Here is a 9,134-nt window from a genome sequence, read left to right on the forward strand (position 1 = left end):
TTTCTGTACTATCCGTGTCACTTTCAACTTTTCCTTGTGATTTTCCCTGCAATAGAAAAAATCCTTATGTTTCATTTTAGGCAGTGATTGTTAAAGCGGAGCATTGAGCTTAATATCTTGCTGGTAGTGACGTGCTCTCCACCAAGGTAGAATTCTCTGTTGCTATACCACATCTCATTGTTTGCTCAGTGTCCCCAAGGACCTAGAGTACGCAATGGTTCATTGTATCCTGTTTTCCTGTGTAGATGCAGCTTTGCAACTTGTGGGCTCCTGATATTTTGTATTGGTAGAGAGGCAGCATGGATGGTGGTGTGTTTGTATCCAGCAGTAGGGATTTACAAGGCCCTTAAGAAGCTGCCTGGTATGTCTCTTTTCCATATTGGAGTGGAAATGGTTCCTTGAACTAGGATCATTCTTTGCCTGCAGAAAACCCGGGGTGGTTGTGACTACTGTCATCCATAGTGTATGGACAGGATAATCTGCCTTTGCTTAGAAATGTCCTCTGCACAATAATTAGGATGTGAACAAACAATTCTAGCAGAGTTTTGTTGTAAAAACTGCAACAATTGATAGATATGCTTCAATGCAGAAGTCAGATCTGGAGTGCACGCAGCAGGTGCAGCCTTGTCCCAAGCAGTGTAAGGACACTTGATAAATAAGCTCAAATCCTTGAGAAAATTATGCGGTGTTTCAGGGGATGTGTGTTATCTCCTTTTATCGGGCTCTGAGCTGTTGTAGGGAGTACAACAACAGGTGATTAGTAATAGTGGGATTAGTAATAACATACCTGAACTTGGCAGAGGGGAGGGAGATGTCACGTTACAAAGCAGGAGAGTGCCTCCAGGAGGAAGGATGTTCTGAGTGTTTGGAGGTCAGCTGTTTACACCATTTGGTGTGGGGGTATTTATTTTGTTTGGAGGGCAGGGAGAACAGTTGTTGTCATATGTTGGGTTGTGCTTGACAGGACTGAGCATCTGATTTTGCTAGTTAAATGTGTTGTAATAGAAGTCATCATAGCCTTGTTTTTGAGTGGCCAAATGTCTGGTCCTTGTCACTTTTCCTCTTGTAAGCTGAACCGTTGCCATTCTCTTCAGCTGGTACTTTCTCCAATAATTTTGAAAGGGAAGATGATGTTCCTTAAGTCTCTGTTCTTCAGCCCTTTTGCTCTTCACCTTGATCTTCAGGTAATTTTGTTATTTCATTACTGAATTGATAGCTGAAGCTGTTATCTTTGTGCAAATGTCTTATTTAAAAAACAAAACAAAACCACAACTTCTCTCTGTCCTGGGCTAACCTGCTTTTTGGTGTCATCTGTTGACTTCTTTCTGAAATGCCTTTTCAGTGAAAGTGGAGTGTTATGAGTCTCAATACCTCCTCTGGCTCCTCCATTCCTCCAGGGTATTATCCAGCTTTTCTCAGCTAACCTGTTCTGATTAATATATACCCGTAAAGCTGTTTTCTCAGTCAAACTCCTGTTGATCCACTCAGAACACTTCCACTAACCTACTTGTCTGTGTAATTCTTTTCCTAGAAACCCCTGTAAACTTCTCATCAGGTTATTGTATCTGATGGATACTTTTTGTCATTCTTGAAAGCTATATATAGGGGTGGCCCTCTCCACTTAGCGTTACTTCTAGGCTTTTCAAGGTCTCTTGTCACTTCCACTTTGCTACTTGCATGTCAGGTGCTTCATGATCCATCTTTGCACTTTATTCTCTGTGGCTCCATATATGTTAATTTGTGACCTCCCTGTGCTGTTCTGCTCATGTCCCCATCCTGTCTGCTCCGAGTCCCTTTTACAGACCTGTAAATACTGTGCTGTTCAAGGAGCTGAGCTGACAGGCGTACCAATTCTTGACTATTCCCTAAGTCAAGGTTCAGATTAGTTTTTGGAAAATGCCGTGTTGGCATCTTGCTGGCAGCACCCACAAAGCAGTAATACTTCAAGTGGAAATCGGTCTGACTTGGTTCGACTTCTCCACTTGTAACTCCTGGCATGGATGGCTGAATCATCATCATCTAAATAGACAGTGCTGTGAACAGATGGTAAATAATTTACAAAAAGTGAAGCTATGAGCAGGCCTGAGATTGAACTTGATGTCATATCTTTCTTACTGTCACAGAAGTAGACTTGCAGCTCTGAATCGCAGCAGACTATACTCCATTTATAAGATGAATTTTAAATCATTTAAGAGTAAATGAGACAAAGCTGAGTTTCTTGAATTAATCTAATAACAGGCAATGATCTCCCAGAACAGAGGGCTCTGGAAAGACTGAAGATGAATTTCTGGGAATGATTTTCTTTCTTTACCCAGGAGCCCTGGTCCAAAGTCACGGCCAAGCTACTTGTCATTTTCACTTCAGCTGTTCCACTGATGTGCTCAGACCTAGCATTAGGTGCTGTGTCAAAAAGTTTCCTGACGTTTGAAGAAACAGCATTAACTGTGAGTTGGGAAAGGTACTACAAGAGAAACAGAGTCAGCACTTTGGAGGCTGTACTGGTAGTTGTGTGCTCAGGAATCTTTACCACCAGTGATATTTCTGTAAAGTTGGTGCAACTCTGACAGTAGTTCTCACTACTCACCTTGACGGCATCTGCAGGTGTTAAAGTGAGAAAGGCAGGGGCCTGCAGTCCTTGGGCAGGCTGTGGATCTGCTTCTGCTAGTAGTACCGGACAGACAACACTAAATGACTTCCTCAGCTTATCATCCCATTGACATTTGTTTTTATTTTCATTTGTTTCTAGTTTACAGAACTGCGCTTTTCTCCAAGCTGTCTTAAGGGAAACGCAGAATATTAGTGCTCATTTGATGTTGTGCTGCAGTATATAGAAGCTAATTATCTTTTGGGCTTCAGGTGATAGCTTTGAAACCAGAACCAAGATAAAAATGAAGGGATGCTTTGACAGTCAGCAACACATTTGTAAATAACCAGTTGAAGGCTGCGGTGTCTCAGTGCTGTATTTTCCCCATGCAACATTGATATCAGCTCTTGCTGGGGGAGGAAGATGATCTGAGTCACCATATCAGATCTTAGAGAAAAATCAAGGAAAACGAAGAGGTACGGTATGTTTTTTTTACTGTCTTTTTGGTCAGTTGAGTCTATCCAGATGTTTTCAATCTCTTGCAGCAGTTAAGGTCTTGGCTGGGGATCATGCCCAGTTGCTCCCCGCAGCGTCTGTTGGAGGCTGTGTGGGCTGGGGACTGCTTGGTCTTATCTCTTGTGAAAATGAGTATGTCTTTGCTGAAACCAGCAGGCTGAATATTGACTCTTGTGGCTTGAAGCAGCAGTCACTTTTCTTTTGAGTAACTTTGTGCTCTAGAAAAGACTGTTACTGATCTTTGAGGGATTCTGCCATTGCCTTTCTCGTAATGTAGAAACTTTTTCCAGCGAAGAATCTCATTTTTGGCAGTGCCTATAGATGTGTTGACAAGACTGGAGCTGTTGCTGGATTCCCTGGCTTGTAGTGCAGCCTGCTCAGGCTAGCTGTGATGTCACTGTCCCCAGGCCTGCACCTTCCCCAGGTCATTGCATTCTTGCTGAGCCCTGGATATGTGCAGTTCAGACTGTGTAACCCTTGCAACCAGTGCTTTCTTACTTACAGAGCAAAAACTCTTCAAACAAAAATAACTTGCAGTCTTCCCTAGAAGCAAACTTAGTGCAAACATTATCTGACATTTTATAGTCAGCTTTTAGCTATAGGATGTAAGGGAGTTTAATGGGGATTGATATGTGAAAAGTCTCAGCTTAGATTTTTATTTCATTTAAAGATTCTTAGCCAAGTATTCTCTGAACTTGCATGCTTAAATGAACAAAGTCTCTAGGAAGGCAGTTCTGCAACAGCAGTGGGATTCAGCAATAGACTCAAAGACAGGCTTAGATTTCAATCAAATTGATGGGTGGAAATGTTGTTGGGAATATCAGAGCATTGATGATATAGAAGCTATCACTGCCACGGGTGACTTTCTTTCATCAGCCTTGTGTCTAATAGTACAACTTAGATTACGATTCCTGCACAAAGAGAAAAAGGGTATAATTCTGCCAAATGAGAAGTTACATGATTCATTACAAGGACCCTTAATTTGCCTTATTAATTTTTTAGGAGTAATTTATGAAATCTATTAAGCGTGGTAGTCTTGCTCAAAACTTAGCATGATCTCAAAATTGCAAAAATTTCTCAGAATTATTTTTGAGATGAGTGCTGTCCTGTGCTAAAAATTATGTTGCACTGCTGCAATCATTTCTTAGCTGGATTCACTCCATCACACAAGCTCTTTATCTGAAATTGCTATAAGCCATAACATAAAGCTTTTTACTTACACACATCTAATTGAGGGAATATTTATTTGGTGCATATTAAATCCAAGCTGGCCTACTTCTGAAGGAATATTTATTACTTTAAATCTCAGTACTTTGAAGAGAGAAGTTCTAGAACAAGTCTTATTCATATGACAAAGTTAATTAGAAACTTGGTTTTTTTTGGCTCCTATAATATATGAAAGGGAGTAGTATAGCGTTTGACAGATATGGTAAATCATGATTTGTTAACAGCGTTAAACTGTAAATGAAAATTTGACTTTTATTGGGCACATTTTGAAACTGTTTATGGCATATGCATGGAACTTCACAGACAAATTGATATGTTATAGTTCAGTGCTTATAACACAGCAGCATCTATTCTGCTTTTATAGCTGGATCATGCTGCTCGGATATGTAAAATGGAGGCACGTTCCTGCTGCTGGCCTGGTGAAGGCAGTCCCAATGTCTTTTCATAAACTCATGTTTTTACACACGTGAAACAATGTAAAGAAGCAAAGTGATGCAGCCTCATCTCAAATATGCATTAGAAGCCAACCTGTTAGCTCTTGCTATGGCTGTGAAGCTGTGCTTATGCTTCTAAGTAGATGCTGTAGCACGATACCTGGATCGTTCCACTGGAGTTTGCAGCTTGCTGCTGTCACAGCCACTTCTCTCCCAAATACCCCCTGAAGCACAACTTATGTGTATTTTGAGAGGAATCTGTTCCTGAGTAAATAGTGCTCTCTTCTCAGTTATAAAGATCAAACTTCTGTGCTAGAAATCAGCAGTAAGAACAGCAGTTATTGCAGTGAGGCCATTGTAGTTATGTGGAGCACGTATTCAGAAGTAGATGAGAAAAGTAATTAATTGACTGTGATGTAATGTGGCAAAATGTTGGATGTTACAGGTTTCATGCATCTGTGCTGCCCTGGAGTGAGCTATTTGTGCCTTAGACAGGGTGGTTCTGCTTAGAACTTGAAGTATTTGCTCTATAATTACAGCTTCCTTCCACACAGCTAAAAAAGCTTTCAGTCTGAATTCCGTCCCAGTCAGTGTTCTCAGGATGTTACATGTTCATGGCAGGATGCACTTGGCTGAAAAGTTGGTGCAGCTCATGCAAGGAGTTATGCTTCAGATTTGTCACTTGTATCTCCTGTTTTATTTCACTTGCGGTGTCCCTAAGACTGGCTAAATGCTAACGTTTGTTCTCTCGTTCTATTGGAATTTCTAAAGAGAAGTACTCTGCTGATCTGGACAGTGTGTTCAGTCATTTAGGTCATTAAGACATTGGAAGCATTTGAAGACTGATTTTTTTTTTTTTTTTTAATGCAATTGCAACAGTTCCAAACCTAATGAGAAATAGCTTGTGAAACCAGTGTGAAGATTATAATATATGAAATATGGATTAGGGAAGAAGGGGTGCTATGAAACATGTAGGCAAACTGGGCGTATGTGGGAATTCGTAGTAGTTCTCATGTCACCTTTAATCTTGTTGTTGTTCCTGGGATCTTTTGTTATCTTTTTCTTCTTCTGACTTCTTAAATTGCATGGTGTAACAATACAGCCTGTACACTACAAAAACATTGATTCCCAACTTGTGAAGTAGCATAAAGAACAATTTTCTAAAATGGTAAAAAACATATGCTTAGGGAAATAGCCTATGACAAAGTGACTGGAAGGCAAATGCCGTACAATATGTTCTGCTTCTTAAACTATGTAATCATAGCAGAAACGAATCTGGTAAAGAAAATGGATAACCCAACCACAAATTCAAGGTGCCATTGGCTTTTAGCTATCTATCATAATGTCATAGTTGAATTCAGCCTGAGAATATTATGGAAAAGGAGCAAAAAGTATGGTTCAGTGATCTCTTCAGGAGGAGAGAATAACTGAATGGCAGTAATGCCAGTGAGCCAGCCCAAGTTGATGAGAAAATGAATCATGAATGACTCTGAATGTTGCTAATGTCAGTATTAGATTTTTGGGACAGATTTTCAGAAGATAAGCATCTCCTGTTCTGGGAAACTCATCTCTGAGTAAATACTGATCATTAGCTAGATGGGAAGCTTCATAGGAACACTAGGCCTACTATGGAAGTACAGAAATAACATTGGGTTGCCATCTTAAGCAAAGAGAACCACAGATATCCCCTAGCAAGTTGGAGATGTAGGATGCTGAATGCAAAGAGCTCACTGACCTTGTATTTTAACTACTTCTTATCTTCAGTCATATCAATAGTTACAATCTACTACTCTGAGTGCTTATTTTTCAGTAAAAGTAAAAATTTGTTCTCAGCTCTTGTTGCATGCTGCCTGTTGATGAATGTTTTATATTTTGTCGGAATGTGAGCAGCTTTTTCCATGACTGAGTCCTTAAAGTTAACTGAAAAGTCAAGTGAAAACACTTCCAAATGCTCCAATTCTGTTACTGCTGGTGACAGTGTGGGACTTCCAAGCATGGCTGTGTGCTGGGAGTACTGTGGAAGAAATGTGATCAGTGTTTTGAAGTTGGTCATGAGGGAACTGCTCAATGCTTACCATGGTCATTAGGTATTTAAAACAAACAAACAAACGTTGGTGTCACTTGCAGAGCAGTTTATCCCTGCCAAGTTAGGGAAGATGGAAGGGATGCTGTACTGAATATTACTAGCGAACCTGGTAAGGGCGTAGTTGATAAATTTGGGATGTTGTAACAAACAAAAGAAAAATAACCCAAGCACCTCAGTACAATGGCTTGCTTCTCATGAAGCAGCTCTGGCAGAAGTGACTTCAGCCAGGCACTGAGTGCCATTGCAGGTAGGGGTGGATTCGAACTGTTCTTTGAACAGGTGTAACTACACAAGGAGCTCTAAGAGGTAGCTGTGAGCATAGAGGTAACACAGTGGATTGTTGGCATATGTGAATGGTCCCTGTTTGCCAAATGTGACTGCACAGCTTCTGGTCCAGACAGGTTTGTATCTGCCTGCAAAAGACTGAGAACAACCTGTGGGGAAAACTTCCCTACTGCAGCTTCACTGCTCTTCCAAAGGACTGCTGCCTGTGCTGCTGCGTGATGAAACCCAGCAATGCACAGCAGTCTTCCCATGGCTGCACACATCTTTGCATAAATGAGCTTGGGAAGCTCTGTGTTGGTACCTCTTAAGATTCAGAGGCAGTCTGCACTAGGAACAGCCAGCTTCTGGCATCTTGTCACTCCTGCATGTATATTGTACTCCAGAAACCAAGTGTTCAGTGGTGGGATTGTTTGTGATGTAAGGTACAATGTAACACAAGTGAGGGACATCGCAATCTGTCTCTTTAAATTAGCAATCTGTTAAAAAGATCAAATTAAAATTAAGGATGGATTTCCATTCTCCCATGCACGTATTTGGCTGACGTGCAAGTCCACAAGAGTTCTGCGTGCGACTCAAGATGCAATTTGGCCCTAAATTAATTTCATTAGTAAAACTGAAACTCAAACATGGTGTGAATGAGACATCTGTTAGTCTGCTGATTCATGTCTAAAGAGAAATGTCATAAGGATTTTTAGGATGCGATGCTGCATATGAGGCAGCTGCACTGACGTTGCTATCAGTCTGTTTCAAATGAAGCCTTAAACAATAAACCCTTCTGCAGTTCTTTTTGTTGTAAATGTGTCTTTGAAAATGCAGAGGAAATTAATATGTAATGTGAGTGAAAATGAGATAGGAATGCAATGACAATGGATAGAGCCTTGCTGTTAGTGCTGACCCTCAGTGCTTTGGTAGATTATCATCATCCTCATAAGTCCCCTTAAATTCTGGTGGTGTTTTTGTGCTCTTTCCCTGTGAAGCCAGAAGTTCAGGTGTGACAGCACTATGGTAAAGAAATCAAGTGCACAGGAGCTGCTAGCTGTAAATGGCTGTCTGTTACCCCCTTGCATGAGCTGGCATTTTATCTGCCTTTCCAATTTCATTCCATTGGATTTAATCTGTGTTGGTGCTTTTTTTTTTCCTCATTAGAAATGTATCTGTTCCTATTGAGTTACTTGCATAATCACAAAGCTTCACTAATGGTGACAAAATGTTATTTATTTATGTTTATTTGTTTTTATTAGCTTTTATGGCATCTGTTTCCTTTGGCATGTGAAATTCCCTGCTACTAAAACTGGGACTTCAGGATTGTGAGCTGAAGCTGCTGTGGGATGGCACTGAATTCTCTCCTGATTTCTCTTGGTGGATGCCTGGGTGTGCAGGGTTGGCAGGGCTGATCCCACAGGGTGGGTAGCGTTTCTCTTGCAGCATGGAATAAGCATCAGGAACGCCAGAACTTCAGAGCAATAACAATCCCGTTTTCATGCAAATTTCCCAGGAGTAACAGAAGCATATTACAGATGACACATTAACAGGCTTGTCTTTAAATAGAATGTTTTTTCAAAGTCTTCCTTGGGGCACCACTGACTGTTCAATGCAACATTAATGGATGCATTCTCCTGATAGAATAACAAGAATTTGGAGATGGGAAGACACCCTAAACTTGTCCCCTGCCGGATTGTGCTGATCTTCTGTTTTTCTCTGTGCACCTGGATTGAGGGCTTGATGTTTCATAGCAAAGTCCCCTTGCTTGTAGTGCAATGACCTCCTTTAGGAGAAAGAGCCTTCTGTGTAAGCCTGAGCAACTGAGTGCAGAGCAGTAAGTGCAGCTGCTCCTGATGGTGCAAGCACAGGAGATGTGCTCTCCATAAGCTGGAGTGCTGGGAGGGTGCAGAGCATCTTTTGAACGTGGCTCTGAGGAAGGACGCCTTGGGACTAGGGTGCAATAAATAATGAAGTGCTGGGATAATAATGAAATAATGAAGGTAATAGTGTCTGTGCTGGT

The sequence above is a fragment of the Meleagris gallopavo genome, chromosome 14 (assembly GCF_000146605.3).
Source record: "Meleagris gallopavo isolate NT-WF06-2002-E0010 breed Aviagen turkey brand Nicholas breeding stock chromosome 14, Turkey_5.1, whole genome shotgun sequence".
Taxonomy (NCBI): domain Eukaryota; kingdom Metazoa; phylum Chordata; class Aves; order Galliformes; family Phasianidae; genus Meleagris; species Meleagris gallopavo.